The following is a 22,277-nucleotide window of genomic DNA, read 5'->3' as shown; positions in this document are numbered from 1 at the left end:
TTATACAAAGGAAGATGTTGCATCAAGCCTAATTGTCTTTCCAAATAACGAAGGACAAAAATTAGATTTTACAAATGATAATTGTTATTGATCAAATTGTTTGTTACATTTAAAATTCTGCAGGTACCCTTTCTGATATACTATTCATGCCTATTTTTCATTTTTTATGAGCATTTCCCTTTCTGTGAATTTACACTTTGATTTCTTAATTATGAGTACTCACCCAAATATTCCTTTAGCATTGTTTCCAGGTTTCTACCCTGTCTTCTCACAGCTTTCTGGAGTCATGCTGGATGTCATCTTCAACCTTAAACTTTTACTGTCTATCACCCTTTGTGGACTAATTAGTCAATACATTGCCTTTTCCTTGAAACAATACTTGTGCTGACTTTCACCCCTCCAATATCACTTCTGTCTTTATTTCCTTGATTATGCATATTGTTTTTTCATTTTCTTACTAATTTTCAAGTTATTTTTGTGGTTAAGGGTCAAGAATGCTCACCATATTGCGATAGACTGAAGTGAAGGCTTTCATCCCTCTGCCTCCTCATGTTCTTGTCCTTTCAAGAAGATAGTGAAAGACTCACAGTCCAGTTCAGTCACAGCTCAGCCCCTCCTTAAACAAAATAAACAAATTACTTCTCTTATATTTTCCTGAAATTTCCCCCCTTAATTCACCTTGACTCTGGTGTACTACAGCAATTACTGTCCTTTTTCCCCCCACCAATAATTATTTTTAAAAATGAAACAAAACATCAAGTAGAGAAGTCAGAGAAGTAGAGAAGTCAATGTTCTTTTTTAGTGAAGTTTAGCCATAATAGTTGCCTTTCTTTCTTTCTTTCTTTCTTTCTTTCTTTCTTTCTTTCTTTCTTTCTTTCTTTCTTTCTTTCCTTTTCTTTCTTTTTTTTTTTTGGTCAGACTTAATGTTTTATTTTAACAGACATCCCTTGTTTAAAAAAAAAAAAAGGCTGGGGGAAGAGTTCAATTCCTGATCACACCCGACGGGGAAACTCCCACCCCAGAGCCCGGCCCTGAGGAGGCAGCACTCAAGTCTTTGCTGGCTCCGTCACAGGAAGGAGCTGAATTTTCTAACTTGTTAAGAAAAATCTATCATTCTCGCAGAGGCGAGGGCTGTGGTCCAGGGAAAGAGGTCCTGGGCTTAGAGCAGTGGGGGTCCCGGAGGCGAAGCTGGGGCTGGGCCGCCTGGGCTGTAGGAGATCCTGCGAGCAGTGGGTTCCAGAGCCCTAGAATCCATATTTGGCTTGGGTCTGGCGGCGGCTGAGTTTATTCTCCCAGGTGTTCTTCAGTTCCAGCTCCCGCTCTTTAATCTGATGGATCAGATATGTGATCTGGTGTTTCCGCAGCTGCTAGCCTGTTGGCTGCTCACCTTTCTTTTTGCTGAATGACTTCATAGTCTTCTCTTCTGTCAATGACTTGGTCATCCACTGCTGGGCCCCACTGAGCTGGTCATCACGTTTGATCTCCACGAAGGTGATTTCCTCCCGCCCTCGGTTCCTCTTGCCTTGTAGCCACTTAAATGCTTCGTCATGGAAGAAGGAGGCATCTGGGGCAATTTCCTGGGAGGAGGCCAGAGCCAGGTCCTGCGCAGGATAGTAGCCACCACTCTAATAATACTGATAATAAGCACCAGCAGCATTGGCATCGCCATATGCAGAGAACTGATTGTAGCTGTAGTCATCCCCAGGCTTAGCCATCCAAGGGGCCCCACTGGAGCCTGCTGCCATCTTAAACTCAAGGGGGGGGCCGTTGGCCATATCGTCCTGGAACGCCAGCTCGGGGCTCCATGCCTGGAGGCAGCTCTTCAGGAACAGTGGGAACAGGGTAAAGGTATGGCTCAACTCCAGGTGCCTCGGCCTTCTCAGGGAGGGAGAAAAAGTTCTCAGGGGCCACTTCCTCATCACTGTCTTCCTCTTCCTGCATGATCTGCTTCGTCACCTGCAGGGCAGCGCTCTTGGCGGCAGCCTTGATGGCACAGGGCGACGGAGTGGTGGTTGTGGTGCCCACGACAGATGCAAGAGAGGAGGGCTTGGTCTTAGAAGCCAGTCTGGAGGGTTTGGCATCAGAGGAGCCATCTGAGGATTGCCGGGAGAAGGCATGGGGCAGGAGCAACCTGTTAGTCTCTTTCACAGTCAGATTTTTAGGTTGGGGAAGCAAGGCAGACAAACCAGTCCCCTCGCCGGATCCCTGAAGGACAATTTTCTTCTTTGTGGGTTCATCTTCCTCAGAATCTGAATCCTCCTTGTGCAGCTCCAGCGCCACGATCTTCACCGCCTCTGTCCTCTTCTTTGGCTTGGGAAGCCCCCCGCCCCCCCCCGGGGGGGGGACCGCCGACACGGGGCGGGGGGGCGGCAGGCCGAGGCCAGGGCCTCCGGGGGGAGCCGGCAGCCCCACACCCATCCCCTCCCCAACTCCCGCCGCTTCAGCTGAGCTCCCGCCTGGAGGCGGGGAAAGCCTCCCAGGCCAAAGGGCAAGGGCGGAGGAGGCTGGAGGCTGGAGTCTGGGGTCTCCGGCGGGCGGGGGCCGCAGCAGGGGCGGGGGGAAGGCCGGGGCCAGCATCTGGGAGGCGGGAGCAGCAAGGCCGGACCCTTGGGTGCAGGGAAGGAAGCGAACAAGCCTCCCAAGGTGGGCCCGGGCACAAGGGCCGCCGCCTCTTCCTCCTCCGGCTCCGGTTCCCCCTCCTCTGCCTCGCTCTCATCGCTGCTGGCGTAGGCAACCAACGACCTGGCGCCTCCCGCCTTGGGGCACTCTTGCCGGCAGACTAGGCCTACTGGAGACCAGGGATGCCGTGAGGCCTAGCAGGCCCTGCCACTGGGCGGGGCGGGGTGCCGACGGGCCCCGCCTGCTCCGTACTCTGAGATTAATCCTGGCAGAAGCCCATGGCCACGACTCTGCATTTCTTAAACTGTATTCTTTTTATTCTTTAGTACATTTTCTCATACATATTGATCACATTCATCATAGGGAATCTGTACCTGTACACAACACATCTCAATTCTTCTTTTTTCCCCATTTCCCTTCCCTCCCTTCAATCTTTTTTTCCCCCTCCCCATTTACACAAGCTTTATTTCTATTTTTCCTCCATTCGCCTTTTTGTTCCTTTCCCTTCCTTCCCTCTCCCACTTTGTTCCCTTCCTATTTTAACATGTTCTTCCTACTTATTAATATCTATCCTCCATTATGCTCATTTACACTTTGGGTTTCCCCCACAAGAGAAATAATGCATTGTTTAAACTTATGTCTGATTTATTTCGCATAAAATTTAAATGCATTATAATGAGAATATTAGTTATGTTTATAACTAACATTTACAAATATTAATACTAGGTATTTGATTATATAATCAAATTTATGAATAATGAAATTTAGTTAAGCCACCTGGTACAGTGAACTCATGACATTATCTACACAGGAGAGGACTAATGTTAGTGAACAATTTAAAGGCAATGACTCATATTTGGAGATTTGAGGGATAAAGAAAACATTTCTAGAAGATATGGGACTTCTAATCACTAACATTTTTATCTAAAATAATCTGATGCCATACTACATGACTATCTTTTGTGAGATTAAAGGTAAGGTACCATGAGATCACTAGAGATGTGTAGGTGAGGCTCAATTTCTCATTAAAAAACAACAGAACAACAGCAGTCATGATCTAATTACACTGGCCTTTTCAATTTCATACAGTTGATATGAGGAGCAAAGGAGTAATGCACTTGAAAGTACTCTGAAAATATAGATTCATAAATTTTACTTATTATAGTTTCCTGGAATACTTCAGAGTGGCTTTCAATGAAAGAACATAATGCAGGAAACCTATGGATCTTAAAATCAATAAATGTTTTTCATCAAATTTAATATAAATAATTTGCATGCACCAAAATCATCCATATTCAACATTTATTGTCTTTAGGCAGGATTAATCTTGAATAATTGAAAGAATAAGTTGATTTCACATGGTTAAAAATGCTTACACTCATTTTTGAATTAGTCATATTTAGTATCATTCAAAACAAATTTGAATTTGATATACTTGAGTTAATATTCAAACTATCATGAAAAACTTTATAAAACAAATAGGATTGTAAATACCATTGCTACTTGAATGTGTAAATCTTACCTATTTATTTTAAGCTCATTCATTCTTCTTTCAGAGAGAAAATTAGTAATAGTAATTATAAGAAGTCTGTGAAATTGATCTCAATCAAGTACACCAATATCAACTCTGACATTTATTAAAATTTACCTTTCAAATTTAAACAAGGTGAAAATATAATAGTTTTTGAATTTCTCTTGAAAATTATTCTAAAACAACTTATTACCATATTTCCAAATATCCAATTGCCTCTTGATGTTATAGGACCACTCTGTTGCATATTTCTCAACAAGCTGGAAATGGTATCCTTTTTAGTGTATGTTAAAAAGGATCATGATTTTAGGAAACTAGAGTTTCTGAAATCTTTATTTATGCCTATTCATTTTTGTCTCTCATATTTTAAGTTTTAGACTTGGTTTTTTAGTGTCTTTCAAAGTTGGGATGAGTTTCTATACAATAATGAACTCACATATCTACACAAAAATATGAAAAAGCAGAATATTAAAGTTAAAATTAATATTATATTTACCATTGCAATATCTGTGCAAGATACCCTTCTGGGTTAGATAAAAATTACCCCCTAAAGTCTCATGTGTTCAGAGGTGGGGCTTTTGGAAAGTGATTGCATAATGGGGGTGCTATACTCATTAGTGGATTAATCCATTGATGAGTTCATGTGTTAGGACTTGGGGTCTGGTTGCAGAGGTAGGTCACTGGCGGTGTGACTTGGAAGGATGCATTTCTGTCCCAGGCTCCTTCCTTCTCTATCTGCTTCCTGTCTACCATGGGTGAGCAGTTTTTTTTCTGCTATGTACCTTCTGACTTGGAGTGAGCCAATCATGGTCTTAATCCTCTAAAACTGTGAGCCAAAATAAAGCTCTCCTCCTTTAAGTTGTAGGTGTGTGGGGGATATTTTGTCCCAGTGACAGGAAAGTCACTAATGTAGAGCCTCAATGAAATTAAGATTCAAATTATTCACATTCAAAATCTAATTTTTCCTCATTTTTCTTAAGTTTGTAGCTTGTTAAGGGTAACTATGGATTTTTGGTTGAAATACTAATTAATATTGATTTTAATTTAGTAGAAATTCATGAGCTATAAAAATTTTTTGGTTCTTTTACTATCTTATATACATCATTAGTCATTTGTAATTTTCCATCAATAATTCATACTGCTCAATTTAATACTTTGTGTAAATCATCAAATTCTAGCATGAATACAAATGTGGAAAATAAAAGCAAAGAAAGAATTTTTTAAAAGAAATAGCATCACAATGATGATGCTCAAAGACTGGGAAGAAAGCAAGGGAGAAGAAAAGAGTTTATCTACTATGAGGTAATTTACTAAAATTCTCCTAGCATTTTTTCATGAATTTAGAAGATCCAAACTTGATGAAAAATAAAATTATCTCATAAAAATAAGCATTAAGATAAAAATATTGGCATAAATACAGTCAAGAGTTAAGCCAAAAATTCATATTACACTAATTAGATTGGTAATTAAGATAAATGTATGCCAGGTTATGAGGGAATAAACTCAGCCATGTTTACAGTAACGATTGGTAAAATCCTTTTTAAAAACTTGGCAGGCACCAACACATCCCCAAAACATTCATGTCATTTGACTCGTAATCAAACTGATGAGTCATTATCATGAAGAAATAATTGAAATAAAGCAGTATGCACCTGAGACAATGCATAAAGCTGTTTATAATAGTGAAAAACGGGAAGTAAACTATCTTTGTTGTTAAACATGTAAGACGGTGTAGAAGGACATTTTGCACGGAATTTCTGGCCAAAACTGAAGACAGAAGGCAACAAATGCCCAATATGTAAGTCTGTAAATCCATCACTGAAGTGCTAGTTGTTAGGTTGGTCATATTCTTGCAGAGCTTAAGGATTGAAAAGTCACTCAGTTGTATCTCTCCTTCCAAATCAAGGAGTGGCTTGTAGTATAACACTTAGGGGCACTTTTACAGCTCTGAAAGTAAGTGCCCCCTTAAATTTGAGCTCTGGGATTCTTTCCCGTTGGAAAATGGTTCTTTTGTGGACTTGAAGATGTGCTTGTGAGACACATAAACAGAGGAGCACATAACGAGAAGAGGCAGTGATAGTGAAGTGAATTGGGAGATTGAAAAGGGAGTAACAGAGAAGGTACCTTCAAGCCCACAGTTTGGACGCTAGAGGTTTAAGTCACCATGGAGATCAATGGTCTTCTCCTAGGCACATATTTAGGTTTGAGCCATTCTTCCACTTTTCTTCCTGCTACGCAGATCCTTTTGGTGTTGGGGTTGCTTCACTTTGTGAGCCACCTTCTTGGTGGGATACATGGGAGGATGGTTCAAATGTAGCTATTTTCTAGTTTTTCAACTTGACAAATTGAATATATGCAACCTCGCTGTATCTGACAATGAGGCTAAACCTCTATATTATCATCCTTCTTTTAGCCCCAACTTCTTGTACATGGGTTATAGTTATCCCTTGGTATTTGTGGGATTTGTTCTAAGCCCTTTTGCAGATATCATAATCCATGAATGGATAAAGAAAATGTGGGATATATGTGCAATGGAACATTACTTTGCCTTAAATAAAGATAAATTTGAAGGCTAGGGATTTAGCTCAGTGGTGCCACTGCCTGCCTCACCAGTGCAAGGTCCTGAGTTCAATTGCCAGTACAAAAAAAAAAAAAAGATAAATTTGAGTCATTTGTAGGAAAATGGATGTTCCTTAAGACCATAACGTTAAGCGAAGTAAATCATACACACAAACTTAAATACCGGGTGTTTTTTAATGTATAAATATAAATATAAAGCAAAATATAAGATAGTAGGAAACAGGGAGACAGAACTTTTACAAAAGGGTAGGGAACTAAAAGATAGAGGGAAGGGAAAAGGGATGGAAAAAGAATTAAAATGTGTTATGTATATGTACCAACTTCCCACAATGAATGTAATCATCACATACTGTACACATGTACTAATAAAAACAAAAAGTAAAACAACTCTGTGCACATCCTGCCATAAACTTAAAATCATCTCAATTACTTATGATATCTAGTGGAACTTGAAGATTCTGTAAATAGTTATTATGCTGTAGTGATTATGGAATAATGACAAGAAAAATGTCTGCACAGTATGACACATTTTTTCTTGACTATTTTTGATTCATTCTGGTTGAATTTATGGATGCAGAATCTATAGGAGTGGAGGGCCTACTGCATTTTTAACATCCCTCTCTCATACTCTCCATTCTCTGTGCCTATTTATATTAATAATGTTAATACTAAAAACCATGGAATATTTGTCATATGTGTGTATGTATTTAATACAGCTCTTCCCAGGTCTTGTGATTCATTCAGAGGACTAATTCACATCTTAGTCATTGCCTCTCTGTTCTGAATTTTTCAAAGAAGCAAACAACATATGTGTAGAATTCTCAGAGTCACAATGCATTTGTTGTTTTCTCTAGAAGACCCAAAAATAAATCACAGGAACTCTTGTTTTTCTTTCTGAAAGTGGTGTCTTTTTGGTATCTTAGAAAAGTAGAGTGGCATTTCTGAAGGTTATCAGAAAGTTTCACAGTATTTTGTACCTGTCATTTCCATCTCTGACAAAGAATGTCTTTCTACTAACTTTTCTGAATTTGAGAGAGCTGTGCTTTATATAGCATAACTTCATCAGCAGCATGAGTAATATTACTGAGGGAGCATCTGCAAAACCTATGACTGACGAAAACTTTGACATATATTTAAAACACCTAAGTAATCATACCATTTGTTTTCTTTAACTTTTAAATTTAAAATTCCTTCATGTCACATGGAGTAATGGCACTGAAAGGATGGCCAGCAATAAACATCAAGTCCCATTTCAGCCATGCATCTCATTTGTAATATTTAACAGTGTGCAGAATGCTAAAAACATTGTTTGGTTCATATTCAGACAAAAATATGAGGCCAGAGCTCCCAGGGTAGAAATCCTTCAGTTTCAAGGACTCATAAAAATGTTTTTCTAGTTAAAATGTATATCATTATGTATAAGAATTTTGCAACAGAGATGGTAAAGACTATTCTTTAATTTTTCTTACTTTTGTAGCAATTTCTTATGGCAATTTTCTATTTCTTTCAATCCTGTTTAAAATTATTCACTAAATAACTTTGAATGGCAAAGATGATTTTTTGACTTTGTATAATGACACATTATTTACAAGAGAGAGTTGTACTTATTATCTTTTAGGAACTTAAAATCTAAGAAATGATAGTTTTTTAAACTAAGATAGCTCAAAACTATATTAAATGGAGTAACTAGGACTCCCTTGATGGCATTCATATGTGGGACTACTAAATCAGCAAAGTTGGTATTTTTCCTACCCATAGGAAAATTTGAGAAATGACAAGGTCAATAAATCCAGTAGAATTTTATTTCATTTCATTTGTGGAGTGTATGTATGTGAATATATGTGTATACCTGCATATGTGCACAATGGACAAATATGTGTGGCTATTTGAAAGTTCAGCAAAACTCTAGGCTTATAACATTCAAATTGGTCTATTTAATGCACATAAAACCTTATATTTATAAAATACTTTTGCAATCAGTTGTCTCATTTTGATACCAAATAACAATTGTGAGATTTCAAGGTAGTGGTGCAAGCATTATTAGTCTCCTTTCGCAGGTAAATAAAATGATAAATCACCCTTGTTCTTTTATTTCTGCTTTTTTCAGCCTTTATCTGTCTGTAAAACCAAACTCTTCTGCCCAACAATTAGAATATGTATTCTATTTTATGGAACAAAACATTGCATAATTCTAGAATAAAAATAAAACTTATTGTACTAAATTATTGTAATTTCATCCTTTGAAAAATAAAGTTTAGAGACTTGAAGAAGATGATACTACTACTACTAAGAGAGCCAGGCAGTATTCATTGATGTTTCATTTGCTAATTAAGTATGCCTTTGTTGATATTTAAAAGCTTATTTTAGTCACTAAGTTCAGAAGCTCATGGCATAGTGGAAATGAGGGAAATAGTTTTAGACATAAACTATTCATAAATGTAGTAAATTCAATTGTAAATATACAAATAAGAACTGTAAAAACCTAGTAAACTAAATAATGTCAAGAGGGACTTTGGGAAGAGTTTGTTGAGAACATGACTGCTAAGATGTTCCAAGTTGAGTTATCAGAATGGCAAATAGATAAGTTCTAAAAAATAAATTTGGAAATGTGAATAGGACCAGATTACCATGAATTTTTGCATCAATCAGGTTATGGATCCTGGAATTTGTCATTCTTCTACCCCTTTGATTTTACCACATACTATCAATCTCCTAAGTACTAACAAGACAAAAACAAATTAACTACTTAAAATATGAGAAGAAAAAATGTCAGAAATATCAGAGTATTGCTATAGAAATGAATTATGAGAGAGTTCAAGAAGAAGATTCTTTACATTATACTTAAATGCTGCCAGGGGATAAGATGGATTGGGGGGTAAAAATTAATTTTTATGCTTATCAATTTGGAGGCCACTAGAAGAAGCAGAGAAAAGAAATCTGAAACCAAGCTTGCCTCATATAATATTTCTTTAGTCACTCAATTAAGTCCCCCTTCTCCACTAGAATTGTATGCTGGCAAAATTTGTCTGTTCCTTAACTACATTTTCTTGTCATATTTAAAATTTTCTCAAGGCTCAGTTTTCTGCAAATGGAGCTCAAATATTAATCCAAACTACTGTATTTCACAAGAGTAGATAGGTTAACTTATTCCTTAGTGAAAACTTGGATCAAAAAGTATGAAATAATTCCCTAGATTTTTTTTAATAACAGAAAGGGTAAAAGCACTTTCACATATGTTGCAAAGAGAGAAAGGGAAGAGTAAACTTCTAAAAGTTTCATTCTTGTTTTCATAAGGAAGTAACTAAAACATTACCACCTGCTATACTAAGAATGGTCCTTTGGCATCTATAGTCATTGGAAGCTTCTAATTTTGCTTTTGATGTACAAGTTAAAAATCTTAATTAGTAAATGTCATATAACTGTGGAAACTTACACTTTTATCATGCTACTCCTATCTTCAAAAACTTCCAATGCCTCATAAATGATAAGTTGTAGAAGGCCAGATCATCCCTGTATCAGTTCCTCTTCTTTAAAATAGGACCATGGTTTCTTTTAAGTATTGATCTGTAAATGGAAGTTAATACTGTGTATGCATTTCTAAATATGGTAAGTAGATAAGAAAAGACAAATTTGTAGGTTAATATTTTAGTTTGGTACTGAACTACTTTTGTGGCATAAATCCCAATTCTATCCTAGGATTACATTGTATTTGGAATATATCAGGCCACTTACCTTTTAATTAAAAATATTTTTATTTGTGTCAATTTTTTTTCACTCAAAATGTTACAAACATGGATATCTTTATGCATAACAATACTTCAGATACCCTGGTAAACAGGGTTTTAAATCTCCTCTGTTTATGATAGTCAAAAGTTGTTTACTTTCTTTTCTTTTCTTTTTTTTTTGTGGTACCAGGGATCAAACTCAGGTCCTTATGCTTGTGCAGCAGGCAGTGAAACCACTTGTTTACTTTCATTAATTCCTACAACACATTGTCACTATCTTTTCAAAAATTGTATTTTTGTGAAAGCCATAGGATGGGCTACTTAATACCTCTTCTACATTCCTGAATTTCTTTTCTTCAACCATAGAGGCTGTGAAATGATGTTCCAAAATCAGGTTATGATTATACGATTCTTTGGGCTGTAGCTTCTTCAAAGTTGTGTGCTTATTTTTACACTACATATAGGGAAAAAATAAGTTTTAGTATGGAATCCTTCCTGTGATGTAAGCATTTCTACAAACTTTCCTCTTATATAGGAGCAGTTTTCAGGTAGCTGGGTAGGCATGCAATCAGAATCGTAATCATCTCCTTTCTAATTTTACTATATCATATGACCTCAATTTATTACTTTCCAAAAAATAAGGAAAAAGAAATGAGTAATGCAGAAGCTGAAGGAAAAATAATAATCATTTATAATCTAAAATACAGTCATATTTATTCTATTTTTTTACCCATTGTATTTGCTACATATTCTGATTTTTTAAATGTTACAGATAAATAAATTAAGCCTTACTGTGTGAAAATTTAAAAAATGTCAAACTCATGGAAATAGCATAGAATAGTGTTTACCAGAGGGTGGGGAGGTAGTGTTGTAGTCAGGGTTTGCAAAGGAATAGATTTAATACAAGACACATAATTTATAGAATTATTTTATAATAGTCACCCAAAAAGTCAAATTCAGAGGACTACAAGAGGTCTAACCGTGTCGGTGTGGAGGATCTGCACCTGGAAGGCCCAAAGGCCAGAGGGGGAAGCCAGAAAACCTGCACTGGTGGGATGAAGGATTTGTGCCACCAGCTGAAGGATCCACACTGGAGCCAGGAAGTGACTCTCGCAGTGAAGAAGATCAGGGCTCCCCTGAGAGAACAGCAGTCATTCCCAGTGACAGCGAGGCCCTGAGTTCCTCCTCCAAAGAGAACAGTCAAGTTCACATCAGGAAAATCATCCACAGCAAGCTTCTCCTAGAAAATCAACAGCCCACAACCACCACCCCCCGACACACCTAGTTCTTTTTTTTTTCCCATTAAGTTTATTGGTACATTTTAGGTATACAATATGATGACATTCATCATTGGGAATTTGTACCTTTACATGATGTATCTTGGTTCTTATTTTTTCCCCCCATTACCCTGTTCTCCTTTCAACCCCTCCACCCCACCCTATTCACAAAGACTTTGTTCCTGTTTTTTCCTTTTCTCACATCTAGTTCTGATTTTATGCCATTGACAACAATCCTCAGGTGGGTCTTCCATGCCCAAACCACACTGATTCAGTTCAGCTGGGCATTCCAAGTTGACCATTAGTTAATCTAGCACAAGTGGTATTAGAGTGATTTAGTCAAAGCACACAAAATTTAAGCTAGGTAGAAAGAATGAGTTCCAAAGACCTATTGAATAAGAAGGTGATTATAATTAACAACAATGTATGGTATATTTGAAAATTACTAAGAAAGCAGATTTTAAATGTTCTTACAACAAATATCTGAAGTAATGCATACATTAATTAGCTTCGTTTAATCATTCTATAAAGTTTACATATTTCAGAACATCAAATTTACCCTGAATATATTCAATTTTTGTCAGGTAAAAAAATTAAAAAATTAACACAGATGAATTTAGTAATTTTGCTATAATCACACAGAAAATGCTGATGCTGGGATTAAAACTGATGACTTTCTGCTCCTATGGTCTCAGTCTCTCTCAATGTGATAAGCCAATTTTCATCAACTTATTCACTACTTTAAGTAGGAAAATATATGTCATCAGGCACAAGATACCTTTAACTTTATCAATTAGATCTCACATAGCTGGGTAGTTATTTTTAAATATGTTATCAGTGGTTTTCGGGAACTGGCTTTAACTGGCTCCTTATAATCAGGGGCACATTTATTTTTCTGTTGTCAGCAACTTCACGTTGATAGTTTGAAATTGATCATGATGGGAGGCTTTACAGTATAAAAACTAGAAAATTCAGCAAATCAAGGGTCAAACTTTCCCTTCTTTGTCTAGTTAAACATTTACCAGAATACCATAGCCAAAACATTTTCACTGAGACTATTTAAAGGCATCTTATAAAAATAATTTTAGCATTAATTTTTCTTTGCTATTATATATTCCTTTGAGAGATGAGTTTCACCTACTGTCATTGAAAACATTGTTATGCTCTTTGTGTTTCAAATACCTCTTATAATTAAAAAGTAAAACCCATGAATTTCCTTTTTCCTTATTTTACTCATAGGCCTACTTTGCTCTTTTGTGAAATTGCACATCCAGTGTGTAGCTGTGCCAAGATCTATCTCATTTCAAGTAATTTGAGTGTCTGGCTGTAGAGAGCTTTTTTTATAATAGAACTTTTTTGAAAGTCTTGAAAATAACTAAACTGCAATCTATGTAACCATTTTGAGAAACCAATGATCAGAATATGGGTAACTACCAATTCTGAGACCATGATTTACATATAATTTTAAGTATTTCCCAAGAAGAATAAAAAACACTATGATGTATAGAGTACCTCTGAGTTATGATAAAAAGTAAGCTAATAATTATCTCAAATCAGAATTATTTATAAGTACCTAGTCTATGGCCCACTGGTACATTAAAAAAACAAAGATTATTTTGGAGAGAGCAAGACAAATTTTTAATTTCCTCAGTATCTATGAGCCAATAGATATCTATTTCAGATAAATAAGTTTAGTATATATATATACTAGCCAAGCCCTTAAAATTAATTACTCCTATGTCGTTTTTTATTCTTCATATGACAAATAAACTAGGTCAAAAGCTACAACTCAGGGAATTTCTTTTTAAGGAATGTAGTTCCTCACTCACCTGACTTGACATTAAAGTAATTTATAAACCACTAGAGGAGGAAACAACTGAGACATTGTTAGAGATTCCTGATACTCAACAACTTTTGGTCAAAATATCAGGAATCTTTGCTTGAAATCGTGTAATTCAGTTGATAGAAACCACATTGAAGCAAAACAATTTCAATTTGTTTTAAAGTAAGCACTACTGAAGTGTATTGTGGTAAAGATGGCAATAGTAAATGGAATGAAAAATGACATCTTGATGAAAGAGTTTTCTTTTAGGAGTATGAGCTTCCTCACTTTCTTTTAGGCGCCAGCATCTTGGAAATGATTAGTTAATACAAGCACTGAAACCAGTTTCTAACAGAACCCATATAAACTACTTTTGGTTATAAGCACAAATTGTCAAAATGTATTTTCCTCCAAGAGAATAAATAAAGCAAGAAATTACCAATTGGTGCAAAAGGGACAAGGAAAAAAAGAGAAAAGAAACCATTGAGAATCCTTTAACCAGGTAAAATGGACTTTGATATTTATAGTAGCCAATGTAAAAGTAAGTTGAACTCATCTTGTAAAAGGGAAAAATAATCAGATTAGATCTGCAGATTGGGTAAAAATAAATTGTAATGTTATTTTGGTTGTAAGAAAAATGGAAAAATAAAGTGACTCAAGCAAACAAATTCTAGGCAGCCTGAAAGAAGAAAGAATAAAAGACTAATCTTAGACAACACAAGCTCAATTTAAATGATGAAATCAAGAAAATTTCATATAGAAAGCCCAGATAATCATAAATACTAAGTGCCCAATAATCAAGTGCCAAAATAAAGAAAAATCCTATGCTGGATAAGTCCAAAGGAAAAATAAATGCAATTATAGAGGGAGCTTTATTTATTTTTTTAAATTTATTTTTATTTTTTTGGTACTGGGGATCGAACTCAGGTCCTTGCACTTGCAGGGCAGGCGGCGGAACCACTGAGCTAAATCCCTAGCCCACTGATCATGTTTTTTTTTTTTTTTTTTGGTACTGGGGATCGAACTTGGGTCCTTGCACTTGTGAGGCAGGTGGTGGAACCACTGAGCTAAATCCCCAGCCCTAGAGGGAGCTTTAGTATATTTGAATAAATCAATAATAGACCAATGTATAAAATATGAAAGTGTTGACTATAAGCTGAATTTTAGTGCTGTAATTAGTGTGTAATTTGCTGTTTTTCAAGTGTACAGTGTAACTCCACACCATTAAGCATATGTGTACCAAAAACAAACCTCAGTTAAGAATCTCAGTTGGAAATATATAGGCTACATTTTCTGGACACAATACAATATTAAGATTAAGCATCAACTGAAAAAAAGCATCAAAAGCCCAAATCTTGAGATTTAAAACAGCTTCTTCCAAATATCTTGTGAACTCATGTACAGTAGTTTGTGCCTATAGTCCCCCCTATGCAGGAGGCTAAGTAAGGAGCTCATTTTCTTGAGCCTAGAAATTATAGGTTATCTTGGGCAACATAGTGAGATATAAAGCTAACTAATGAACAAACAATAGCAACAATAACAAAGACTTTGGAGCAAAGAGAAGCTTTAAGGTTTAAGGGTACACCATTTGGTTTGCACCATTAATAATTAATAATCCATAAAATAATTCTAATGGAACATCTCTATAAATAATTATACTGTTTAGAATGTGAAACAGAAAACATATTGCTAAAGATCATTTCAAACAAAATTTAATATATGATAAATTTAAAGGGGATGGAATGAGGAACACTGAAAGACAGCATTAAGGTAATAGGATGTCTCTGAAAAAATAAAAATAGCAAGTAATACTATGATATATAAAAATGAGTTTCATCTTGATCAGAGCTAAATTAAAATAAATAATACCATTAAAATTAGAAGATATCAACAAATATCCAGGCCAGGGATTTAGCTGGTGCCGGTGCCTGCCTCATAAGCGCAAGGTCCTGAGTTTAATCTCTGGTACCAAACAAACAAAACAAATATCCAACTGATGTTAGGATGGAAATTTTTAAACTTACTTTCAGTTTAAAGAAGCCCAAATCAAACCAAGGTGAAGAAACTGAAGTATTAAAAACTACATAAAATTTAAACTTAGGTGCCATCAGTATTTATTATGAAACAAATTCAAAAAAGGAGAAAATTAGCAAAATATACTAGACAAAGTTTGGCAAAACATAAACACGTAACTGTTCAAATTCAAAAGGGAGAAATTCAAGTGAGCATTAGTTAAAAATAGTTTAAATTTAATTTTAAAGGTAAATGAATGAAATTATGCTAATGCTAAGAATTTAAATGTATAATTTTGGCTATCAATTAAAGTGTTTTAAAAAACAAAGATATACTACCCAATTCTTGTGAGAATAGAGTTGAAAAATTATGAAGGATTATTATTTTTCTTTAAAACTTTAAAAAAAATTTGTATTAGTGCATGTTTGCAGTACATAATGTGCATATTTGCTGTATGGACTTGGTAGATATACATAGCACATCTTAATTCCCTTTTCATTCTCTTTCCCCCCCTCTCCCTCTCCCTCCCCTTCATCCCTCAAGCCCATTCTTTTTGAGAAAGATCTATGTACTTCCTATTATCTATCTTTCATTTTGTTCTTTATTTAAAATTAGAATTTCTTATACAAAAGAAACCATGTGATAACCATGTGATCATTGTTTATGTGATTTATTTCATGCAACATAATGGTCTCAAAGTACATCCATTTTCCTACAAATGACTCGTTTATCTTTCTTTATGGTAGAGTAATATTCCATTGTGTGTAAATACCACATTTTCTTTATCCATTCATCAGTTGATGGACATTTAGGCTGTTTCTAGCATTTAGGTATAATGAATTTTGTTGCTATAAAGATGGGCATTCATGTGTCACTGATATTTTTAACTCTTTTAAGAAGATACCTAGAAGGGGAAATAACTGAGTCAGATGGAATTTCCAGTTTTATTTTTTTGAGGAATCACCATATTGATTTCCATAGTGGTTGTACTAGTTTACATTTCCACCAACCATGTAGAAAGGTTCCTTTTTTTGATGAGGCCTTGCTAGCATTTATCATTTGATTTCTTGATGATGACCATTCTTTCTGGGGTAAGATGGAGTTTCAGTGTTGTTTTAATTTGCACTTCTCTAATGGCCAATGATGTTGAGCATTTTTGTATGTATTTATTGTCTATTTTTATTTCTTCTTTTGTAAAGTGTGTATTTCACTTGCCCATTTTTTTAATTGGGTTTCTTATATTAGGGGGGTTGATTTTTTAAAAGTTCTTTGTATATCCTAGATATCAGTCCTTGACCTAAGGGATAATTGACAAAATTTTTCCCATTTCGTAGATTGTCACTCATTATGTAGATTTTCACTCTGTTGTTTCTTTTGCTGTGCAGAAGTTTTATATTTGATATGATCCTATTTGTTGATTACTGGTATTATTTCCTGTGCAATCAGAGTTCTGTGCAGAACATCCTTGCAAATGCTTATAACACTGAGTTTCATCTGTTTTACCTTTCAGCAGGTTGTGTTTCTGTTTTAACATTTATGTCTTTGATCCATTTTGATTTTAGTTTAGACAATGATGAGAAATAAGGGTCTAAATACAATCTTCTGCATGTAGATAACCAGTTTTCCCAACACCATTTGTTAGAGAATATCTTTATTCCAGTTACATTTTTGGCCCCTCTGTCAAATATCAAATAGTTGAAAGTACTTGAGTCTGTTTCAGCATCCTTTATTCTGGTCTACTTATCCTCTTTTGTCTGTTTTTGTACTAGTACCATGCTGTTTTTATCACTATAAATTTGTAATATAACTTCATGTCCAAGACTGTGATGCCTCTGGCTTTGCTCTTGTTACCCAAGATTGCTTTTGCTATTCTGAGTCTCTTCTGGTTTCATATAAATTTTAGGATCATTTTCTTCAGTTCTTTAAAAAGTGCTGTTGGTATTTTGATTGGAATTGCATTAAATCTGTAGATCAATTGTGGAACTATGACCACTTTGACTACATTGGTTCTGCCTATCCAGGAATGGAGGATAAATTTCCATTTTCTAATGTTCTCTTTCATTTCCTTTTCCTGATTACTGCACTTTTCACTGTAGAAGTCTTTCATTTCCTTAGGTTAGATCCTATGTTTAATTTTTCTTGGTATTTTTAAATTTCTTTTTTAGTGGGTTTATTAGTATACAGAAAAGCTATTGATTTTGTGTGTTTGTGTATCCAGCTATATTACTGAATTTGGTTATTAATTTTAAGAGTCTTCTGGTGGACTTTTTTGAGGTCTTCTATGTAGAGGATCATGTAATCAGCAAATAATGATTATTTCACTTCCTTGTTTCCTGTACATATTCCTTTTGTATCTTTTTCTTGCCTAAAAGATCTCACTAATGTTTTGAGTACTATATTGAACAGGGGTAGTGACAGTGGACATTCTTGTCTTTTTCCTGATTTCAGGGGCAAAATTTCAGTTTTTCCTCATTTAATGTGATGTTGGCAATAGGTTTGTCATAAATGGCTTTTGTCAGATTGAGATAATTATCTTCTATATTTATTTTCTTCAGTGTTTTTATCAGAAAAAGATGTTAGAATTTATCAAAGAGTTTTGCTGCATCTATTAAGATGATCATGTGATTTTTGATTTACTTATGCTGAATAATCATTGAATCACTGGGATAATGCCTAACTGGTCATGATATATGATTTTTTTGAGGATGCATTTCATTCTGTTTGCTACTATCTTATTCAAGGTATTTGTATCTATATACACTAAGGAGATTGGTCTATAGTTGTCTTTTTTGGCTGGATCCTTGTCTAGTTTTGGAATCAGGGCAATGCTAGCTTCCAGGAATGACTTTAGGAGTACACCTTCCCTTTAAACTTCATTCAAGAGTTTGATGTGTATTGGCATTAAATCTTCTCTTATGTTTTTGTAGAATGCAGCAATGAACCCATTCACACCTGGGAGTTTCTTAGTTGGTATGTTTTTTATTACTGCTTCAATTTCATTGTCTGTTATTGGGTTATTTCAATTTTTAAATCTTCCGCATTCAGTTTGGTAATCCATATGTATATAAGGATCTATCCATTTCTTTTGAATTCTCCAATTTATGGACAAACACTTTTGTGAAACAGTTATTGGTTTGTTTTGTTTTGTTTTTTCTTTTGGTACTGGGGTTCAAACTCAGGACCTTGTGCTTGCAAGGCAGGTGCCAGAACCACTGAGCTAAATCCCCAGCCCTGTGAAACAGTTATTGGTAATCTGTTTGACTTTGGCAGTTTCCATTGTGATTTCACTATTTTTCATTTCTAATTGCATTTATTTGTGTCTTTCTCTATTATTTTTAGATTGGCTTTGGTTTGTCTATTTTATTTATTCTTTCAATGAACCAACTCTTCTATTTCCTGATTCTTTGTAAATATTTTTTGGTTTTAATTTCATTGATTTCTGTTGTTATCTTTATAATTTCCTTTTTTGTATTAAGATTTGGCTTAGACTGTTTTTTTTTTAGGACCTTGACTGTCATAGTTATTTTTTGGGCTCTGTTTTTGTGATGTGGGCATTCATAGCCATAAACTTCCCTTCTAGGAGTGTTTTCACTGTGTCCCATAAATTCAGGTATATTATACTGGCATTGTCATTTAGTTCTAGAAACTGTCTTTTTTTCACCCCTTGATTTCATCTATAACCCATTGTTTATTTAAGAGTGTATTATTTAGTTACCAAGTTTTTTAATACTTTTGCTGTTTTCATTTGTCATTGATGTCTAGTTTCACTGTGATTTGACAATATGGATGGTATAATTTCAATTCTTTTGTATTTACTTAAGCTTGGCTTTCTCACTAGTATATTGTCTATTTTGGAGAAAGTTCCATGTGTTGCTGAGAAAAATGCATATCTGTTGTTATGTTTCCAACAATTTGGAAAATATTATTATAATAAAACTATATAGACCCTATATATTTATATATTGTTTTGTATATTGGAAAATCTGTAAAGTTAGCAATCTGAAAGAATATACCTTTCAGTTATAAGTGAAAATATTGCAATAAATTGCTACTTAAATATAACAGATAATGAAAAGATAAAACACATACTAAAACTATTTCAGAGTAAGGTGTAGTTTTTCTCAAATATTTTAGTGTTAAAAGGTAACATATTCCCAGCACAAAGGAGGAGGCTTCTGGGCCACTGTAGCACTGCTCCTAGTGCAGAGGAGGTGAGCCCAGTACGCAACACCAGCAACCCACCCCATCAAAATGAGAAGACACATGAAAAAGCCTCAAAACCACAGTTGCAAATCACCTACAGCAACCCCAAAGGCAAATGAGATGGAACACTGATACTTAACCACCTGAACTCCCTGAACTGGCAACAAAAGAGGATCTGGAAAACATGAAATCAGAAATAATTTCTCAGATAACAGCAAAGATTGTGGTCATAGTGCAAGACATGATTAATAAATCTAGAGAGGACACAGATAAAAAAAAATTAGAGGAACTGAGGAGCATGATGGAATCCCAACACAGGAAAGAAATGGAATCCATAAAGCAGATGCAAATAGATTTCCAGGAGATTAAAAACTCCATTGAAAGTCTACACAGCAGAATGAGCCAATGTGAGGACAGAATTTCAGATATAGAAGATAAGATTGCAATTAGTGACCAGGAAAAGAAAAATTGCTTCAAAATTGTAAGGGACCACAAGAAATCAATCCAGCAGCTGCTAGATGATCCAAAGAAGAATAACATAAGACTGATTTGAGTCAGTGAAGAAATAGGAGAGAGTGCAAATGACATAAAAACACTGTTCACACGCTCCTGGGGCAGAGAAGGTGAGCCAGTCCCAGCGTGCGGGAGGAGGCTCACCCGCCGCCATTCCATGCTCACAGGGCAGAGAAGCAGAGCCAGTCCCAGCACCCAGGAAGAGGCTCCCCCTCCACCATTCCATGCTAATGGGGCAGAGAAGGTGTGCCAGTGCCAGCACCAGGGAGGAGGCTTCCCTGCCACCATTCCATGCACTTAGGGCAGAGAAGGTGAGCTGCATGGGTGCCAGAAGCACCCCTCACCACGAGGAAATGAGAAGACATGTAAACAAGCCTCAAAAAAAGACTTTCAGATCACCTACAGCAACCCCAAAGGGAAATGAGATGGAACACTCTGATACTCAACCACCTGGACTCCCTGAACTGGCAACAAAAGAGGATCTGAGAAAAATGAAATCAGAAATAATTTCTCAGACAACAGCAAAGATTGTGCCCATAGTGCAAGACATGATTAATAAATCTAGAGAGGACACAGATGAAAAATAGAGGATCTCAGGAACATGATGGAATCCCAACATAGGAAACAAATGGAATCCATAAAACAGATGCAAACAGATTTCCAGGAGATTAAAAACCCCATTGAAAGTCTACGCAGCAGATGAGCCAATGTGAGGACAAAATTTCAGATATAGAAGATAAGATTGCAATTAGTGACTACAAAAAGAAAAATTGCTTTAAAATTGTGAGGGAACATGAGAAAGCCATCCAGCAGCTGCTAGACGATGCAAAGAAGAATAATATAAGACTGATTGGAGTCAATGAAGAAACAGGAGAGAGTGAAGATGACATAAAAAGACTGTTCACAGAAGTGATGGCAGAAAACTTCCCAAGGAGGGGAAAAGAACTTGACATAGAGATAAGTGAGGCATATAGAACTCCAGCTAGCCTTAATCAAAAAAAATCTACACATAGGCATATAATAGTTAGGATTCCAGAAACCCAACAGAAGAACAAAATTCTACAACAGTGAGAAAAAAGAAACAAATCACATACAAAGGAAATCCCATCACAATCCCAACCAACTTCTCAATGCAAACACTAAAGGCAAGAAGAACTTGGAGTGATGTATTTCAAGCCCTAAAGGAAAACAGCCTCCAACCCAGACTGATGTACCCTGCAAAACTATCTTTGAAAATTGATGGAGAAATAAGATACTTTCATGATAAAGAGCACCTCAGGAACTTCATGAATACCAAACCAGCACTCCAAAAAATTTTAGACAATATCCTAGGAAAAGACAATGAGGCTTAAAACCCCAGAAAGCCCAGAAAAATGAATCCATTGGGCATGACAAATTAAACTCAAAGGGGGAGAATCCAACAAAAAGAAAAAGTCATGACAAGGCTTTTAAAACTTTGAACTTCATCTCCCTAATGAGTGTATAATTCAATCTTGTTATTGTACTGATTAGTATTTTTCTGATTCTAGTGTTGCACACCTTTCCTTGTGCTGTACTGGTTATTTATTATCTTGTGTCTACTTTTTAATTGGGTTGTCTATTAATGAGCTGTAAGAGTTCTTTATATATTCTGGTCATAGGTTATATCCATTGTAAATATGGTCTGTTTAAGGACTACTTTGCAATTTAATGATGTCATTTAAAGTTCTAAATTTTGATGGAATCTCATTTATCAATTTTTTCTTTTATACATCATGTTTTTTGTATCCTAGGTAGTTCTTGCCTACTCTAAATTCATAAACATTTTCCTTTATAATTTCTTCTTAAAGTTTTACACTTTTAGGCTTTCATATTTAGGTTCATAGATCCCTTCAAGTTATTTTTATGTATGGAAATAAAGGGTTGAGGTTAATATTTTTATAGACGGATACTAGGTGTTCTAGTGCCGTTTGCTGAAAACACTATCTTTTCCTTGGCTCTTGAATTGAGTTTAT

General features: G+C 35.6%; 1 protein-coding gene across 2 annotated transcripts in view; it reads right to left on the bottom strand.

Moving 5' to 3' along the window:
• Htr1f (5-hydroxytryptamine receptor 1F) overlaps positions 1-22,277 on the bottom strand; it is a 203,939-nt gene that overhangs the window by 157,199 nt on the left and 24,463 nt on the right. For both annotated transcript variants that reach the window (XR_015452326.1, XM_087213997.1), the window contains exon 2: positions 503-616. The gene's annotated coding sequence lies outside the window, so the exon portion shown is untranslated. The remainder of the gene's footprint in view (positions 1-502; positions 617-22,277) is intronic.

This window comes from Heterocephalus glaber, unplaced genomic scaffold, assembly GCF_053883595.1.
Source record: "Heterocephalus glaber isolate CG9 unplaced genomic scaffold, H.glaber_assembly_v1.0 deba00000122, whole genome shotgun sequence".
Lineage (NCBI taxonomy): Eukaryota > Metazoa > Chordata > Mammalia > Rodentia > Bathyergidae > Heterocephalus > Heterocephalus glaber.
Note: the sequence above shows the minus strand (reverse complement) of the source record. Positions and strands in the feature narration are given on the sequence as shown.